The 21754-nt window shown below is 31.4% G+C and overlaps 1 long non-coding RNA gene across 1 annotated transcript; it reads right to left on the reverse strand.

Annotated features, from left to right (window-relative positions):
- Window positions 1–366: 366 nt before the first annotated feature.
- Window positions 367–1702, reverse strand: LOC142241547 (uncharacterized). Its single transcript, XR_012723682.1, has 4 exons — window positions 1627–1702; window positions 901–974; window positions 741–833; window positions 367–670 (listed from the first exon to the last, which is right to left on the reverse strand). It is a non-coding gene; the product is annotated as an uncharacterized LOC142241547 (long non-coding RNA).
- Window positions 1703–21754: the final 20052 nt, after the last annotated feature.

Here is a 21754-nt window from a genome sequence, read left to right on the forward strand (position 1 = left end):
GTACACCGAAAAAAAAGTTTACTATTGTTTACGAAAAATGAACTAACCCATAGTAAGAATGACCATGATTTGGCGCCAAAGATTTTTTTCATCTAGATAAGTTCATGATTTTCTTATAAATAAGTTTATGTATTGCATCGTATTTTAGTTCATTCTTACTACGCTGAGGGAAGAATGTACTTACACTCATTCAAAATATTCCTGCTATCCGGAAAAATGAACAAGTTTTTGGGAATCCTATATTTAGAAATTGGTTTCAAATAAACTATTTATCAGTATAATTTTCAAAGAAGTAAATAAATTGAGGAATTAAAGGTACAACAAGCCTGTATACAACTAAGAAATTTTTCGTACAATATAAGACAATTTTTCATAACTACCAGTATTTTATTTCAAAAAATTATTATTATATTACATAAAACTATGGCTTATGATATACAATAAAAGAAATGTTTTTATTTGTACGCTGTATGTTGTTACTTTTCGGTAGTTAGTAATTGCTTCTTCAAAAGAGTAATATTCTATGTTAGTAGAATGAAACTAATTAATATCAATTTCCATTTTCTATCCATATGAAAGATATATGCCATAAGTTGCTATTTTCATTTCATTTTTGTCCAATTTCACCGATTTCGCTAGTTTTTGTTGTGTGGATTTGCGTCATAAGCCTCTGAAGTTAAAAAGGTATATGAAATATAAAAATATTATCAAATTCTATGGTATTTTGATCTTTAACTTACAAGAGAATTTTCTTAGAGCCAATAGGGATATCAGCTTAGATAGCATTAAACAGTAAGAAGATTCCAAAAAATACCATTAGATTTGCTGTCATCCTGCAAATGAAAATTATTTTTAATAAATAGAAATTTTGGCTTTATTACAAATGGACGAAAAACTTACCACATTGAAAAAAATCATCCAATTACTACATTAGTGGAATCATATCCATGCACAAATGGGACATTTTTGAAATCCTTCTCAGAATATAAATGAAATAAAAATATTATAAAATTAGATATAATTTCCACTTGTCAATATAGCATTTAGTATTTATGGTGGATATTAAGTTCGAGTTTAGTGGCTAAAATCCCAATTTTTCATGATTAGTTTTCTTTAGAAATACATGGGAACAAAATTGAACCGTTTTTGTGTTCATTTAAAATTTATATCAAATTTTTAGTAATTTGAGGTTGCTGAATCCAAATTTACACTTGTGTTTTTAAGAGCTCGACTTTTTGAGATATACGGTTATGTTCAAAATTAAGGCACTTCCGCTATATATATTGGAATAACTTGAAAACAATTCATCATATTAAATTAAAAAACAGCGTTCTACATAAGCTTAAAAACGATTTTCTGTTCTTAATCGTGTAATCCATTTAAAGAATATAAACTTTATAAAAAACTTGTTTCGAGCTATTCTCCATCAAGTTATATTTAAACTTGCATCGAAGGCGTATAATTTTATACTTTTCTTACTGATTTATTTCTGATTTTAGCACCTAAACTCGAACTTAGTACACACCTTAAGGACTCGTGTGTACTTGAGTCTATATACATAAAAATATAGACTCAAAAAATTGTACTGTGATCCAGATGTAGAGTAAATATAGATCATTTTATTACCACTCATTATGAATATTTTTATGTAAACCAATTTAAAACCGCACTAATTTTAAATTATTAATAGAAATATACAGCTTCTTAATATGTGATTTATTTTAGAGTTATTTATTTTTTATCAATATAAAGTGTTTTTGTTTTCTCTAACATCACACCATTCACTTATCAGTTTCTAAAATGTTACGAAATAAATGTATTTTTATTAATAAACACAAATACCGCACGCAAGCGCACCACGTGTGCGCTTCATAAATGCATCAACAGAACTGAATGCACCAATAAAACTCAAAGACACAAATAGTCATAAAGGCCACATATGTAAAGAAAAACAACTCCACACATACATGATCCCTTTCTGATCTCGCTATTGCAACAAAACAACTATCACCACAAAAGATACCAACAACACACATTCCATAACATCATCGCAATAACAAACACAAACAAAAAAAAAGATGATGCAATAATTTCATAATTTCTTCTCACTTCAATTTCCAGTATTACGTTTATTGATTAGTTGGTATTCTATCTATAGGATAAGGTAAAATATATTCAAAATTTACGAGGAATCCATAAAAAATTATATACACCCGTCAAGGATTAAATTAACTACTTTTTATTCTACTTTATCTAAAATTTTCAATGTGAGGAAATATACTCCAACTTATAGTAAAAACCGAAATAAGCTGTAGGAAGCCGCCATACGAATCGGTACTGTGGTTAAGTTAATTTTTACTACAAAATTTTTTTTCCATACAAAAATTTTTCTTAGTAAATTGTCCACATTTCGTAGTAAGATTTTTATATTGCCTATGTCTTTTTATAATACAATCAACGATGCATTAACTATTGTATTGGAAATTTATTTAAGGAAAAATCCGTCCCATTTCGTAGTTAGTGAACTAAAAAACATTTACTGAATTTTTATAAATTTTCCTTTAGCTAAGTTAATTTTCGCAGTGGTTACGAAAAATGAACTATATTACAGTAAATTTTTTGAACTATGTGGAAGTTAAACTGGTCCTAAAATTAACAAGACACCTTTTTTTCTGTGTACGCAAAAAAAAAACAAATTTAAAAGAGAATTGCGTCTTAGTATCCTTACTTTAATTCCCCGTTTCTTTGACTGGGAATCAAAATCATTAGGGTAAAGACAAAATCTTTGGAACCGGGCATGCTTTTTTCAGTGGAATGAAAGTTAAAACACATTTTCCTTAATTTTTATACCCTCCACCATAGGGGGGTATATTAACTTTGTCATTCCGTTTGTAACACATCGAAATATTGCTCTAAGACCCCATAAAGTATATATATTCTGGGTCGTGGTGAAATTCTGAGTCGATCTAAGCATGTCCGTCCGTTCGTCCGTCCGTCCGTCTTTTGAAATCACGCTAACTTCCGAACGAAACAAGCTGTCGACTTGAAACTTGGCACAAGTAGTTGTTATTGGTGTAGGTCGGATGGTATTGCAAATGGGCCATATCGGTCCACTTTTACGTATAGCCCCCATATAAAGGGACCCTCAGATTTGGCTTTTGGAGCCTCTAACAGAAGCATATTTCATCCGATCCGACATGAAGTTGGTATATGGTCTCTAACAACCATGCAAAAATTGGCCCACATCGGTCCATAATTATATATAGCCCACATATAAACCGATCCCCAGATTTGGCTTTCGAAGCCTAAAATAGAAGTAAATTTCATCCGATCTTGCTGAAATTTGGTACATGGTGTTAGTATATGGTCTCTAACAACCATGCAAAAATTAATCCACATCGGTCCATAATTATATATAGCCCCCATATAAACCGATCCCAAGATTTGGCTTGCGGATCCTCAAAGAGAAGCAAATTTCATCCGATCCGGCCGAAATTTGGTACATGATGTTGGCATATGGTCTCTAATAACCATGCAAAAATTGGTCTATATCGGTCCATAATTATATATAGCCCCCATATAAACCGTTCTCCAGATTTGACCTCCGAATCCTCTTGGAGGAGCAAAATTCATCCGATCCGGTTCAAATTTGGAACGTGGTGTTAGTATATGGCCGCTAACAACCATACCAAAATTGGTCCATATCGGTCTATAGTTATATATGGCCGATCTCCAATCACACAAAAAGTGGTCCATATCAGTTCATAATCATGGTTGCCACTCGAGCCAAAAATAATCTACCAAAATTTTATTTCTATAGAAAATTTTGTCAAAATTTTATTTCTATGGAAAATTTTGTTAAAATTTTATTCGGTTCATAATCATGGTTGCCACTGGAGCCAAAAATAATCTACCAAAAATCTACCATTTGTATAGAAAATTTTGTAAAAATTTTATTTCCACAAAAAAAATTGTTAAAATTTTATTTTTTAGAGAATTTTGTTAAAATTTTATTTCGGTAGAAAATTTTGTCAAATTTTATTTCTAAAGAAAATTTTGTCAAAATTTTATTTCTATAAAAAATTTTTTTGAAAATTTTATTAAAATTTTATTTATATAGAAAATTTTGTCAAAATTTTATGTCTATAGAAAATTTTGTCAAAGTAAATTATATACATATTTGATCGATATTTTTTGATTTAATATATACCACGTATGGACTTACATACAATTTAGAAGACGGTGTTAGGAGGTTTAAGATACCTTGCCATCGGCAAGCGTTACCGCAACTTAAGTAATTCGATTGTGGATGGCAGTGTTTCTACGCAATCCAAGCTTCGGCCTGGCCGAACTTACGGCCGTATATACTTGTTATATTTTTGATTTTAATCGGTTTTGAGCAAAATAAAAACCCCAAAACCGATTTTTGAAAACAACCCGGTTATTTGAACGCCTTAACTATCACTCTTGAATTCCATCATGTGTAAATTTATTTCTAAATCCAATAGATCAAAATGCTTTTGCAATCTTGTAAACAATAAAATTATTATTATTATTGTTATTGGAATAAATTTCGGACCATATCGGACCACGTTTACATATAGCCCCCATATAAACCGATCCCCAGATTTTGCTTGCGGGTCTTCTTGGAGGAACTTGGTGTTATTATATGGTCTCTAACATTCATGCTAAAATTAGTCTATATAGGTAAATAATTTTATATCTATAATTATATATAGCCCCCATATAAACCTATCCCCAGATTTGACCTCGGGAGCCTCTTGGGACAGCAAGTTTCTTGGTTACCGCTCGAAAATTCATACCGGTCAAGGACTGAATTATATAGGTTTTTAATCTACCCCCCTATGGACTAGCTTCCAATTGAGAAGACGGCAAGTATTATCACAACCCAAGTAATTCGATTATGGATGACAGTCTTTAGTTGAAATTTATACACAATCCATGGTAGGGGGTGCATAAGATTCGGCCTGGCCGAACTTACGGCCGTATATACTTGTTTTGACTAATTTCTTGCTCACGTTTTTACTATTTTACTTCTATTTTACTATTCCGCAATCGCACGAGGTAGTTCATTATTTACCTTTTTTCTGTGTACATCGATAATTTCTCAAATTGTCACATGGAACAAACTGATTAAAATGTGGAAAATTAAATTTACTTACTACCTCATTGGTGCGATGTGACAAAAGATAATTGCTCTTAATGCTAATTGACGCGGCGAGAGAAATGATGAAATGTATAGAAAATTGAACAAAAAGATTGAAACAGTAGGAGTGTCATAAATACATCATACACTTACACTCTCCCATTTGAGGTTTAACAATAATTCTTCCACTTTTGTTGAAGAAAAAGATAAACAATATGCCAATGTATTGTTCCGACTTAACGGTGTCATAATTAAGTCGTTTTATATGCAAAATCACCCACAATATTGCCTTTAGAATACCAACAATGTGAAGCAGAAAGGACATTCACATAAACTATTGCATTCCGACCATTTGTCGGATTAACTTATCAAAACCAAGGAAAGGAATAATGTGGAACAGAGACTCGTTATTACCTGTGGTCATAAAGAATATAACCTGGACTTTGTGGAGAAAAGTAATCAAAACACCAGGAGAAACTAAATTATATTCATTCTGTTGCATTTCTTCATTCTTCTTGTGAATGGTGAAATGTCGTTGTGGTTTATGAGGAAAATGCTTTTGAATTTTTAAAATGAGTTACTTGCTCTTTTTGAAGTCAAGTTTTTTTCTATCCCATACACAGTGAAATAAAAAAAGTCCGGGAAGAATGATACTTTATGATACAATGACTAAAATCGTTTGCTACACATAAGTGATACGGTTATATTTGTGAAAATTTGGTATATATGCATATCACACGGGAGCTATATATAAATCTGGGAGATGCTGGATTCATCAAAGAAAAATCTTGTGTATATTATTGAAGATATCGAAGAGTTGTAAGATTTTTAAAAACATTCAATCAGTGTTGCCAATATTTTTCTTGGTCTTGTCTCCAAATTAGGAAATTTCCACTCCCAAACATCCCCAATTTAAATTCCTCATAAAAATCCTTAATAGATATTTGACAAAATAAATAAGCACTGCTGTAGAAAATCAGTAATAATTTAAAAATTGAAGAAATAATTTCATACAAGGTTACAAGCAATAAGATCAAGATTTCGAAATACAACGCCAGGAGACCGCTGATCTTCTTCGGTGTATTTATGAACCAAAATTTATTTGAGATATATTGTCCAAATAATTGAAGAGGGCCAACGTGCACCGAAAAAAGTGAACTGTTTTATAGGAAGAATGAACTACCTCGCACGAAAATTGAACTAAATTTTACTTCACATTTTGAGATTTCCACAAACGTTGTTAAAACCAGGAAATTTTTATGACCTGTTGTACTTTTTAGCTGCAGTTCACGAAATTACATCATCTCATAGAAGGAAAAATTAACTAAAAGTAAAGAAGAAAATCATTGGCGCCAAATCATGACCATTTTAACCATACAATAGTTCATTCTTACTTCTTTTGCTTTAGTTCATATTGAACTTATGTGTACGGTCATTGACCTTTATACTCACGTTTAGTTCATGAAATTTTTGAGACATACTTAAAAAAGTAAAATTTCATTAAGCTTTGGAAAATTTCGAAAAAAAATAATAAAATTTAATTACTAGCATATAATTTATTTCCAATAAAAATAAGTTAAATTTAGTGTTAGTTTAACTACGGAAATTTTTTATATTTTTTTATACTGAATTTGTGATCGTCTTTGTGATATGAAAACTTGCGCGTCCCGTATAAAGCAAACAAGCTATTATTAGACAGGCGAATGAGAGAGCAGGACCAGTGACACATAGCATACAAATGAGTATAGTGTCATGCAAAAGAAAACTTTCTCTGATACCTATATATAAAATTCGAACTATATTTATTTGTTTGTCTGTTCGGGGCAAGCACGGAAGTTTACTTAGATCCAAAGATTTTGACCTTCCATTAAGGATTTTAGTATTGATTACGTGCCAAAGATCCGGCTTCTTTAAAATAAAGACATTTTTAGGAATCTTTGTAGCTTTAAATCTAGTATCAATATTATTAAAATTAGGATATAGATCTCATTTATGGAATTTTCATTCTCTTTTTGCGATATATTAATAAAGCAACTCACATAGAAACCAATGGCAGTTTACAAATTTAATAAAAAATTTAATAAAAAAAATTGAATCAAAGATCATAAAGTTTCTTTTAATTTAAATTTCGTAATTTTTACGAAATTTATCCTTAATAGTTTGTAAATTATGCATCCTTAAATTTAGGATACGTAATCTTTAATAACACGTAAATATTTTTTTAGCGTAGAAGGTGATCATGTGGTGAAACCTCCCGATGTTTGTCCTGCCTCCTCCGATTTGCCTAAAATTTTCAGTGAAGGTTGAGACAGGCGTATAGACAAACATCTACTGCTTTGTTTTTCGATATTTGGTCGGTTATGGAGGAGCGGGACCTGCCCCTTGTCCGAAATTTTGAAATTTAAAAAAAATGTCCAATTTTTAAGGTTCTGAACGAAGCAAGCTATCCACTTGAAACTTCGCACAGGTTGTTCTTATTAATATAGATCATATCGGATTATAATTATTTATAGACTTCGTGAGGCCAAAGATTTAATGTCCTTAAAATGCGAATATGTTGTTTTCGCTCAGCATAGAAGACGCATTTCTGATATAAATTTCGTTTTCCTTGTCCAAAAGCCGACAAACTTTTCAATTAGGTCCTTTTGTCCTTATAGGAGCCACCGTGGTGCAATGGTTAGCATCCCCGCCTTGCACACACAATGTCGTGGGTTCGATTCCTGCTACGACCGAACACCAAAAAGTTTTTCAGCGGTGGATTATCCCACCTCAGTAATGCTGGTGACATTTCTGAGGGTTTTAAAGCTTCTCTAAGTGGTTTCACTGCAATGTGGAACGCCGTTCGGACTTGGCTATAAAAAGGAGGTCCCTTGTCATTGAGCTTAACATGGAATCGGGCAGCACTCAGTGATAAGAGAGAAGTTCACCACTGTGGTATCACAATGGACTGAATAGTCTAAGTGAGCCTGGGTATATTTACATGAAAAAAAAAAATATTTGACTAAGGACAACTTGGCTGTGATAATTCCGAAAAATTCTTTAAAATTAATGAAATCGTCCTTAACCCAGATATGCCGACCGTACTACATGTAGTACACCTGTTATGTTCAGGTTTCTGCGTTTACAGTACTTTACATTTTCTAATCTACTTGTTGGAGTGCTACAGAATATAACGGCCCATCGGCATATCTGGGTTAAGTTTTTGACTTTTCGTGTCTTGACTACAAAACAACAAATCGATAAACATTGGAAATGTTTTTCACTATTTTGTTTTACAGACGTTTTTATGTGAAACATTTCAAAATTTCTACTTGAAGTAGAATCTGAATTTGGAAATCTAAGTTTTCGTTAACACGTTTTTAAAGGACTCTGAGAGCACACGAAGAAAACAAATGAAAAACGAATAAATAAAAATTTGTTTCTTAGAATCAAGTAAGCGGAACTAAAATTTAAAAAATAATTGCATCTTAAAGGTATTCTTACTTCGATGCTCCGCTTATTTAGCTCGGTATCAATTCCAAAATCATTAGTGTAAAAACAACATTTTTAGAACCGGGCATGTTTTTTTCTGTGTAACTGTTACCACAACCCAAGTAATTTGATTGGGGATGACATTCTTTGACAGAAATGGTGTAGGTATAAGCCAAAGATTCAATATCTCAATTTATTAAAGGATTATAACTTTAAACCAAAAAATGATTTTATTTGCATAAGGGTAAATTTGGTTTTAATGAAAGAAGACAAAAAATTAAACGTATACTATAATCTTGTTTCAATTATAATTTCTTAAAATTTAAAATTTTCCCTAATATAGTGAGTCAGTATTTTTTTCACTGTGACTTCTTAGTATTTCTGGTTATATAAAATAGTGTTTGTTGATGTTGTCATATTAAATTCGACACAAACAAATCTCTCAAATTAAAAATGCATTTGAGTAAGCAACAAGAAAAGCCTTGTTAAGGGAGCTATGGCAAGTAAAAATACACTGCAATTGTGTGCCAAGTGTACATTGTCAATTGTATGGAGGTATGTGCCCACTGGATGTTTCTGTTATTATTTGTGTGCTTTTAGTTCCGTTTCCGGTGTATCAACTTTGTCTTTGGCAATGTCCTTTGGCACATTCTGCATTTGTGTGCATGTTTTTAATCCTGGCCACAACAACATTTCCATATCCATTACGACAATTGCTGTACTGTATCGGTAGTTGTTCAAGGAAATTCGAAGTATGTAAGCTCGTAAGTGTGTGTGTGTGTGTGGAGTATTTAAAGTTAAAGTTTATGTTTGAGTCGTTCCGTTCACAAGCGCCTCTCTTCACGATATGAGTTTGAGTGTGAATGTGTTTGTGTTCATCCTCCCAACAATAAGTTTAGTTCAATTACAATTATGGCAAATTATTTTATTACATCCGTTATTGTGTGACCATGGAAGCGTAGCGTATTTGTTTTACGATTCTCTGAAATCCTTCGAATAACGCTACCCCCAATCCATTTATCCTTGTATCTGTTGTACCAATGTCTTTGGTGAAGTTAAATTAAATAATGCTACAAGTGGTTTTTTGCTGCCTCAAAGCCATAAAATGAAAGATGAAGGAAACAAACAACAACAGCATTTTATAAAACTAGTGAAACTTAAGCAAATTACCGGCGGTAATTGTAAACTTTAAAAGTATACTTCAATTGAAGTAAGTCTTGATTTTCCTAGAGAATAGTACATAAGTTTTTCAAGTACACTGAAAAAACAGAATGCCCGGTTTCAAAGATTTTGTCTTTACACTACACTCAAAAAAATGTGAACCTCTATTTTACTAAATCAAATTTGACTTTATTTTAGTTCATCACACAAAAAAATATCAATTAATTTGATTGTCAATACAATTAAAATTATGTTTAAATTTGAGCTAATAACGTATTTTAAAAATACAATTACGATTTTAGTCACTTTAGCAACGAATTTTGTTATATCAACAAACTTTTTGTTATATCAACAAAAATTTAGTTGAACTTCAAAATTTTCTGTAACAACAATTTATTGTTAGCTCAAAAATTATAATATTATTTTGTGTGATGGAATTATTATATTTGGAGAAAGTTTCCTTCATTCTAATAATTTTTTGCTGGAAAAAAGTATACACAAATAAACCGTAAAGATGTACTAAATTCGTACTTTTCACAAAATAGTTTATTATTAAATTAAATAAATATTTAAATTTGCCAATTTTACTACAAACGCTCCTATCTTGAACTTCGTATCGCACTAAAGACATTCTTGCAATTTCGAACTCCAAATTTTTCCTTCAACTTTCAAACAAGATTTTCTTTAACAAGTGAAAAAAAAATAATTATGTCCAATAAATTTTCTTGGATTTGTCGAAAAATATGTACTTATGTTTGTGATATCGGCATGATGTCAGCATTTGTAATACTGTTTTGTTAAAGTTTTCTAAAAATAATGTAAATTTTGTAAAATTAACCAAAATTTTTCTTCCTGATGGGTTAACTGTTTTTTCAGTGTAATGATTGTAGTATTGATAAAAGGTAATCACTCTAACTTCCGAACGAAACAAGGTATCGACTTGAAACTTTGTACAAATTGTTGTAGGTCGGATGGTATTGCAAATGGGGCATATCAGACCAATTTTACCTATAGCCCCCATATAAACCGATCCCCAGATTTGGTTTGCGGAGTCTCTTAGATCAGGTAGAAATTTGGCACTCTAACATCCATGCAAATTTGGTCCATAATAATATAGTCCCCATATAAACCGATCCCCATATTTGACCTCCGGAGCCTCTTGGAGGAGCAATTTCATCCGATCCTGTTGAAATTTGGTACATGGTGTTGAGATATGTGCTCTAACACCCATGCAAAACTTGGTTCAAATCGGCCCATAGTTATATATATCCCCCATATAAACCGATCCCAAGATTTGAGCTCCGGAGCCTGTTGGAGAAGAAATTTTTATCCGATCCGGTTGAAATTTGGTACGTTGTGTAAGTTATGGTCTCTAACAACCATGAAAAAATTGCTTCATATCGGTCCATAATTATATATAGCTCACCATATAAACCGATCCCCACTTTTAATCTCTGTAGCCTCTCGGAGGAGTAAATTTCATCCGATCAGGTTGAAATTTTGAACGTTATGTCAGTATATAGTCTCTAACACCTATGCGAAAATTGGTTCATATCGGTCCATACTTATATATAGTCCCCATCATGAGCATAGGAAGGCCTCTGGGGAGGGGGCTTAGACCCCCTAGACAAATTTTAGCCCCCCAGAATTTGAAAACCTATTTACGATTTTACATTTTTATAGAAATTTAACAAGTATATACAACCGCACAAAGTTCCGCTAAAGACTTTCATGCACAACCGAATTACTTGGGTTGTGGTAGAAGTTGCCGATGGCAATGTTTGAAATCTGATATTTATGTAATAAAGCTGTAGTTGAACTTATGATTTAGTTGAATAACTAAAGCTCCTTATTCTTTCGTTTAGTCTGGTTTAGTCAATTTAATTAAGAAATACCAATTGATATTAAAACTATTCATTCATAAATTAATATCTTAATAACACGCAGAGAGAAACATGATTGTCACAATCATATTCGAAGAGCAAAATAATAGGATATGAGCTATTTTTGCGGCGAACATGTAACATTTTAACATACAACCATGTTGGTTCAGTGAACATGAAATGTTATTACATTGATAAAAACAATTTTGTTTGAATGAAAAGACAATGGTCACGATTTAAAATGTTATGGTATTCATTAAAAATGTTTTTCTTCTAGTTAAAAGAACATGGTCACAACCTAAAATGTTTTGATCTTTACGAAAAAACTTTTTTCTTCGTCAAAAAAAGGACGTCACTTGAGAAAAGAAAACACAAACTTAACTTTATTTATTTGTTTTTATTTATTTATAAACTAATTCATTGTTTATTTGTATTTATAATGCCGTTCAAGCAAACATCATATATTTTTACACACTCTATTTTGGTTTAATTTCAACAATAAGTAATTATTCCATATTTACATCGTGCCCATCAAATCTTCAAACGCAGACATCATGTAACTGCAAATAAAAATAAATGATCCATATAGCAAAGTGCAGAACAAAAAACAGGTACATTTTTTCAATTACACTTTTCTTTTTTGTGGTCACATAAAACCACGTGCCACTTCTGAATAAATAAATTAACACAAAACACAGTAATTCCGTATTCTCCGTCCATTCCAAGAAACAATCAACAGTTGACTGACGCGCAAAATTAAAATGTGTGTACCTGTTCAATGTTTTTATGAAATTATTTTCGCTGCAAAAAAGTTAAATGGTCTCGAAAATAATGTACATGGTCTTTATGGCCATGTAAAGGTTCTAGACATGTCTATACTTAACCTATAAAAATACTTTTTTCCCTGTAAAAAAAGTAAAAAAATTGAATGGTCAGGTGCTTGATTTCCCGACCATTTAATGGTGTCAAATTCTATTATTTAAATGATAGAACATGTTTGTGGTATTTGAGAACCATTCAAATGCTTATTGCCACCATACTTATTGCCACCGCTCGAAAACTATTTTTACAAAGACAAAATACATGGTTTTCGCGGCAATTACATGCTCTAGATAATCATTAAATGAATGCGGCAACCATGTCCAAACAAGGATTTTCTGTGCGTGTTAATGCTGCAAAAAAACCTTGCGAAAAAAGAAGTGAAAATGTTCTTTTTGGGTCCGGAAGTGGTGCAAAATTGGCGAAGAAGCGATGAATGTAATATGAACTTGTCATAGAACAAAAGTCTACCGTTTAAACAGCCGTTGCAATGAATTTGCATCACTTGTTAAGGTGTGATCCGAATTCAGTGCTTTGAATGTGAATTAAAAAAAAATTTTGTGATATTTTCCCAAATAAATAATTTTTATATTTTTTATGATTTTTAATGCATTCTAACGCTTGTTTAAAACGTTTTCCCTCGAATTATCGATTTTTCAAAATTTGAATAATTTGTACTATTTTATTTATTCTTACTCTTTTTTAAACTATTTGAAAAAAGAAAACAAAAATTACGCATTAATATATGACAAAAATAAAAAAAACTTCCTGTGTAGTTAAAATAATTAACTTCCTTGTGAGGACATTTTTGGAAGTGCTTTTAAAGTTGTGCCTTTAGAACAACTCCTATTTTTTTGCTGGAAAAGTGTGGAACTACTTTTAGTTGCTTTATTATAAATTAATTGTCGAGTTATTTTGATGTTTTTCTATTCATTTTTATGAAATAAAACATTAAGTGAACCTATAAGTTCAATTTATAATTTTTTAGCTAGGGGGGCTATAGCCCCCCCCTCCCTCCTAGGGAAATTGTCTAGCTAGGCTAACATAATGGCCCCATATAAACCGATCCCCAGATTTACCTCCGGAGCATCTTGAAGGAGCAAATTTAATCCGATTCAGTTGAAATTTTGTATGTTGTGTAAGTATATGGACACTAACAACCATGCAAAAATTAGTCCATATCGGTCCATAATTATATATAGCCTCCATATAAACCGATTCCCAGATTTGAACTGCGGAGCCTCTAAGAGGAGTAAATTTCAGCAGATTCTGTTGAAATTTTGTACGTTGTGCAAGGATATGGCCGCTAACAAACCATGCCCAACTTGGTCCATATCAGTCTATAGTTATTTCAATTCTGGCTCTCTAATTACCGCGCAAAAGATCGTATCGTAATTATTTCAAGACTTCCCTACATATACCTTTTAATATTTGTCTAATATGTACTACGTATGGACTATCTTCCATCGGCAAGTATTAGCACAACCAAAGTAATTCCATTATGGATGACAGTATTTAGTAGAAGTTTCTATGCAATCCATGGTGGAGGGAGATTAAATATAACGTGTTCTACTCAACACATGTAATAATCATATAAAAAAAGTAAACTTTATAAACAAAAAATATTATATAAAAGAGCGGTCAAATTTACCCCTCGTCACAAAATACGGAAAAATGTCACCTCATCAATTCAAGGTTAAAAATCAATTAATCAATATAATTTTTTTATTCATAAACGTTTGTTTTTTTCTATGAATCTTGCTCTCTTGGAAATATGTATACCATGTATTATCTGAAAATACTATTGCCATGTCCCACAAACTCAATAGGGAACATGCTCCATCTAAGTCAGCTGACAAGAAGACTTTAGCAGCTCATTAAACATTTCATTATCACATTTGGAGTTATAATTAAACATAATAATACAAATTATTAATATAAATATTTATAAACTCATTTATAATATTTAAGTCATGCTTTCGTGACAGAAAAGAGTAACTTGAGACCATGAGGAGTATCATATAACGTATTTAATTAAGATCGTTGTCAGCGGGTATTTGAAGATATATAGGAAAAATACAATTATAATTTAAACATAAGATAAGCATATAACAATTTATTATTTCTTCTAAGAAAAAGGGAATTGTGAATCAGACTAAGAGAGTAGCATAGTAAAGCAAGCCAATACTCAGAAAAGTGCATATCGTAAGTGCAAGAAAATACCATTATAATAATGAGTTAAATATTTTTACTCATTGTTATTTAAATGTATCCATTAGCGAAGAAAATGTACTTATGTCTATTGCAATATTAACTGTTACCCCCATCTACTTAGATGGAAATAAGGGGGCGGGTCGCCACATTAAAATCTATTCTAATTCTATAGAGGGACACAAAAAACGAACGGCAATCAATCTAGCGAAATCCAGAATGACTTTTCTCCTCTCCTCTCCCACACAGAAAAAAAGTGAACTGTTTTATTGGAAGAATGAACTACCTCGTACGAAAATTGGACTAAATTTTACTCCACATTTTGAGATTTCCACAAAGCGTTGTTAAAACCAGGAATTTTTAATGCCCTGTTGTACTTTTTAACTGCCGTTAACGAAATTACATCATCTCATAGAAGAAAAAATTAACTAAAAGTAAAGAAGAAAATCATTGGCGCCAAATCATGACCATTTTAACCATACAATAGTTCATTCTTACTATTTTTGGGAATCGTACGAAAATCTTCTTTTGCTTTAGTTCATATTGAACTTATGTGTACGGTCATTGAACTTTATACTCACGTTTAGTTCATAAAATTTTTGAGACATACTTAAAAAAAGTAAGATTTCATTAAGCTGTGGAAAATTTCGATAAAAATAATAAAATTTAACTACAAGCAAATAATTTTTTTCCAATAAAAATAATAAGTTAAATTTAGCGTTAGTTTAACCACGGAAAATTTTTTCTGGGCAGATAAGTAATTTTTTTTTCGAAATTTGTGTGTTGTGTTACTAACTCAAAAATAAGCGGAAAATCGAATTTAGATGTTCAACTATTTCTTGATTTTGGTCATCATAAATCAATTTCAATATTTTCTCTTTTCATATTCAATGGTTTGAATTGAATGTGCCTAGATGTAAGGAATATCGCACATAATTTTTTATTGATAGAGTCCCATTACCAATAAGAATAGAATTTTCTGATTTTATTAAATAAAATATCAAATTGGTGAAACTGAATCCTTTGTATGTTTCAACGTCCTTAATTTATACGAGTATATCAATATTTGGGGATGTGCGAAACAAGGAATCATTAAATCACCATATATGTTAAAAATTTTATATTTAACATAAAAAAATTAACATGTTTTACTGCAACACTAATTTTTGGAATTTCTTACCAACTGTTGTTGTTAACACTCGTAAAAAGACAAATTGATTTCATAGAATCGACTATTTTGTATAACCATTATTTCTATGAAATTTTATTATGAAAAATCGAATATTCGAATTTTGATCGAATCGACAAATTGAAAAATCGATTATTGGTTTGCACTAATACGAAGGTCAGTAGTAAGTTACACAGTTACAGTTAGACCACAAATCGTATTTAATTATGGTTAATTTTTTTATATTTATTTATGTTTTTTATGTAGGATTACTCTAAAACTAAAAAAAAATGATAAAAAGAAAGTTTAAATTTAGCTTCGGGAAGCTACCGGACTCAAATTTTTATTAGATTTTACACAAATAATTTTGGTACTGATTTTAAGCCAAAGAAGCGGAGAATAAGGTACACTTGAAAACACAAATTTCTTTTAAATTTGGGTTTTGCGTACTTGATTTTAGGAAAAATATTCATTTCTCCGTCTTTTCTGCATGTTTCATCATATTCTGTTAAAGGGGACGGCAATGCCAACTTAACTTTAATTTAATTCATGTTCAAATTAGCTGATTTTAGTTAAATTTTGTCCAATGTGAGTAAATTTGAATAATCTTTTGCTTACTCGTAGACGTGAACTAAAAATATGAAAAAAGTTATGTACAAATTGGAAAATATTGCTTAAATTTAGTACATTTAACTAAAATTGTACCTGTCTTGAACACTGTACGGCGCATTTTAACAATGTTTTAATCCAATTCCTTCGACATATGAAATTTTCTCAAACAACAGAAAAAATATTATTTGTTATAAATTTTCTTCAATTTGACAAAAAAAAAGTATTAATTTATTTGTAAGATGTTTCAATTAGAAACCTATTTTAGTTAAATTTTTCTAAAACTAACCTACATTTTCTTTCATGGTGGTTTGACTTTTTGTGTGTAAATAGAAACATTAAGTCAATGATTGAAATGTGATGGATTTTTTTTTAATTTTTAATAAAAACTTTATTTCAAACATTCAATTATTTAATCAAACTAAAAACATTAACCCAGTTAAGAAAGTAATTAAAAATAGTTACGTTTTTAATAAATAATTAATTAGGTTTTCCAATCAACATCAATTAAATTTTTAATTGATTAATTAAATAATTATTTGAAATTTGCTAATGAAATCAATTAAATTTTTAATTAAGTTTTTTTATGTACAATTGATACTATCATCTTCGTAATTGAAGACATTTCAATTAAAAAACAAGTATATACAGCAATAAGTTCGGCCGGGCCGAATCTTAAATACCCACCACCATGAACCAAATATTAGGGGTTCTTTTGAAATTTCAGGAGGGTTTGAGGACTTGAGGACACTTCCCGAAGATAAATTTAAAGATTTCACCTATGAGAACTATATCAGATTCTGGATTTATAAGAACCATTTTTGTTTGAGTTTTAGAGGAATCATTAACATCTCTTGTAAGTGTGCAAGAAAATTATAAAATAATGTCTTGATTTGAAATCTTAAATCTGTAGAAGTAAAATCTGGAAATTTTACATTGAGTTTCAAGCAATTTTCATGATCAGTGCGCCTTCTACACCCTCAAGAAGTGAAGTCGGTCTATATGGAGGCATTACCAAATGGACCGATAAAATTTGAATCCGATACACGTTTTTGTGAGCCTAAAATACCAGAATATTTACAATTTCAGGCAAATCAGATAAAAACTACGGTTTCTAGAAACCCAAGGAGTTAAATCGGGAGATCGTTCTTATGGGGGCTATACTAAAATATGGACCGATACTCACCGTTTTCGGCACACCTCTTTATGACCCGAAAATACCTCTAGATTTCCAATTTCATGCAAATAGGATAAAAACTTCGGATTCTAGAAGTCCAAGAAGTAAAATCGGGAAATCGGTCTATATGGGGGCTACACCAAAATATGGACCGATACTCACCATTCTCGGCACACCTCTTTATAGCCCTAAAATACCTCTAGATTTCCAATTTCAGACAAATTGGATAAAAACTACGGTTTCTATAAGCCCAAGACCCCAAATCGGGAGATCGCTCTATATGGGGGCTATACCAAAATATGGACGGATACTCACAATTTTTGGCACACGTATTTGTGGTCCTACAATACCTCTAGATTTCCAATTTCAGGTAAATTGAATAAAAACTGCGGTTGCTATAAGCCCAAGAAGTAAAATCGGGAGATCGGTCTATATGGGGACTATACCAAAACATGGACCGATACTCACCATTTTTGGCACACCTCTTTATGGTCATAAAATACCTCTAGATTTCCAATTTCAGGTAAATTGAATAAAAACTGCGGTTTCTATAAGCCCAAGAAGTAAAATCGGGAGATCGGTCTATATGGGGGCTATACCAAAATATGGACCGATACTCACCATTTTTGGCACACCTCTTTATGGTCATAAAATACCTCCAGATTTCAAATTTCAGGCAAATTGGATAAAAACTACGATTTCTATAAGCCCAAGACCCCAAATTGGGAGGTCGGTTTATATGGGGACTATATCAAAACCTGGACCGATATAGCCCATCTTCGAACTTGACCTGCCTGCAGACAAAAAACGAGTTTGTGCAAAATTTCAGCACGATTGCTTCATTATTGAAGACTGTAGCGTGATTACAACAGACAGACAGACAGACAGACAGACAGACGGACAGACGGACATCGTTATATCGTCTTAGAATTTCTCCCTGATCAAGAATATATATACTTTATATAGTCGGAAATCGATATTTCGATGTGTTACAAACGGAATGACAAACTTATTATACCCCCGTCACCATTCTATGGTGGTGGGTATAATAATTTGGATCAATTAAATTCGTGATTGAATCAGAAATTTTTTTGTGTGAAATTATTCTATGTTTCAAGTCAAATACGTCTTTAAAATAAAGTGCTGACAGGAATTTCTTATTTTTGATCGCTTTGTAATCACATAAAAAAGTCAACAACTGTAAAAACGATTTCATTAATTTTTAAGAATTTTAAAGGCCTTAGGTTAGGTTAGGTGGCAGCCCGATGTATCAGGCTCACTTAGACTATTCAGTCCATTGTGATACCACATTGGTGTACTTCTCTCTTATCACTGAGTGCTGCCCGATTCCATGTTAAGCTCAATGATATGGGACCTCTTTTTTATAGCCGAGTCCGAACGGTGTTCCACATTACAGTGAAACCACTTAGCTTCGAAACACTCAGAAATGTCACCAGCATTACTGAGGTGGGATAATCCACCGCTGAAAAAGTTTTTGGTGTTCGGTCGAAGCAGGAATCGAACCCACGACCTTGTGTATGCAAGGCGGGCATGCTAACCATTGCACCACGATGGCCAGTACTTAATTATGCCAGTACATAATTATTAAAACACAATAAATGATATGATAAATCTCAGTTTGAAATCCCAAATTATTAAAAGCCACCTAAAGCAAAATGTCTATTTTACTTTCATAAAAACGTTAGTTCAAGGATTCGACATGTTTATGTTAAACTAAAATATAGCTTTTATTTCTTTAAATCAAATATTTCTTCAAAACAAAAATATGTTTCTTTCTCAACAAACAATTGAATGTTGTTCCACATTTCTTCTAAAGCTGATCCCTTTATCCCCCATCGATTTTTTCAACTTCCGATGCAATCTTTTTGGGCAAAACGTATCGCTGGATCCTCAATCGATTTTTTTCCACTTCCGATGCAGTCCGTTTGAACATGTATTAGAAAGTACGCAATTAGGCTATTTTACCTGAAATTTTAACTTTTGTTTAGTTTTGTTAGTTGACCTTTGGAATTTTACAATTTTGGGATTATTCGTTTGGCTTGAGGTCGTGGACTAATGACATGAGCTTCCCAGCAAAAAATAATTGGAAGTTGTACCACAAACATTTCTTTTAAAGCCCATCCCAGAATCCCCCATCGAGTTTTTTCAACTTCCGATGCAGTCCTTTTGGACAAGTCCACAAACATTTCTTCTAAAGCGCATCTTGGGATCCCCCAATAATTGTTTTCTACTTCCGATGCAGTCCTTCTGGACAAGTATTAGAAAGAACGCAATCAGACTATTTTAAGTGCAAATTTTGTACAATTAAATTTTACAAAAAAATAGAAAACTAAAAAAAATAGAAATTAATAAAAAAAGTAAAAAAATAATAAAAATAAATAAATTTAATCCCCGCTGGGATTTGAACCTGAGCCGTTTGACTTTTTCGCTTCCATGGAAGTCCTTTTGAGAAGGTTTTGCAAATTACGAGAATTTTTAATTTTTTTTGTTGATTTTTAATGGAAAAAATATATTTATACGAAAATATATGCCGAAAATAAAAAATAATATTTCATAAAAAAATTGCCGCTGGTGAGATTTGAACCTGCGTTTCTTATTTTTTCGTTCATAATAATAAAGAACGTCTCGAGAAGCAATTAGAATGTTATTCCTTGGTGTCGTATTACGATCATATAACAAACATTTGAATTGACCTTTCGACGCTTTATGTTCAATGGCGTTTGTGGCTTAGTGTGCTAAGGCTTTCTGTTATGGTGCCAGCAAACCCAGGTTCAACCCCTGGTCGGAGCGAAAAAGTTTTTCAAATTGTAAAAATTATATAATAGGAAAATAATTTTGTAATAAAACATATGGATGAAAAAAAGTGAAATTGGTTGAAAAAAAAAATTTTCGCTTTTTCTTCATTCAAATTAACTTCCAGGGCACAACTTCTAAAGCAATGCAAAGGATCCAAAAAGGGAGTACTTCCGTCCTATGACAAGCTCATGTAAAATTCATTGGAGATGATCCAAGTTTGCACTACTTCCGGATCACAGATTGGGGATCCAAACTATTTTTTGGAAGCTCTTTTTTTGCTTGGTTTGTAAGGAGAAAGTCCATAACTTTATAAAATATAATATCTCGCTTAAGATGATCACCGATGGTGTATCGAAATATCCGAGAACAGCAACATTTCAATAAAAAAAGTAATGAAAAACAACAACACCAGCATTTTTCATTAGTGCATGACCTCAAGCCAAACGAATAATCCAAAAATTTTAACTTTTGGACAATTAAATTTCATAAAAAAAGATAAAAAATCGATAAAAAAAAGTAAGAAAATAATAATAAAAAATATTTTTACTTTTTCACTTATATGGAAGTTCTTTTGAAAAGTTTTTGCAAATTACGATAATTTTTAATTGTTGCTGTTTTTTAATGGAAAAAATATATTTATAAAATATACACTGAAAAAAAGCATGCCCGGTTCTAAAGATTTTGTCTTCACTTTAAACATTTTGGTATTGATTCCGAGCCAAAGAAGCGGAGAATACAAGTAAGGATACTTTTAAGACACAATTCTCTTTTAAATTTGGGGTTTGCGTACTTGCTTCTAGGAAGCAAATTTAAAATTTTCGCTTTCTCAGCTTTTTTTCTTCATATGCTATCAAAGTGCTTTAACAACGAGTTAACTTTATTTTCCAAATTAAGACTCGACTTCCAGTAGAAATTATGCTATGTTTGAAGTAAAAATGTCTTCAAAATAAAGAGTTGAAAAGCATGTCCTATATTTGAAAGATTTTTTGCATTGTAGTCAAGATGCAAAAAGACAACAAATTTAAAGAAATTTTTATTAATTTTAAATAATTTTTCAAAAAAAAAAAATAAAGATAAATAAAAAATATGTATAAAATAAAAAATATATTTTTAGAAAAATATTTGATAAAAAATTGCCGCTGGTGAGAATTAAACCAGCGTTTTTTTAGTTTTTCATTCAGAATAATAAAGAACACTTCAGGAAGTAGTTAGAATGTCATACTGTGGTGTCATATTAGGTTCATATCATAACCATTTGAATAGACATTTTG

This window comes from Haematobia irritans, chromosome 1 (assembly GCF_050003625.1).
Source record: "Haematobia irritans isolate KBUSLIRL chromosome 1, ASM5000362v1, whole genome shotgun sequence".
Classification (NCBI taxonomy): Eukaryota; Metazoa; Arthropoda; class Insecta; order Diptera; family Muscidae; genus Haematobia; species Haematobia irritans.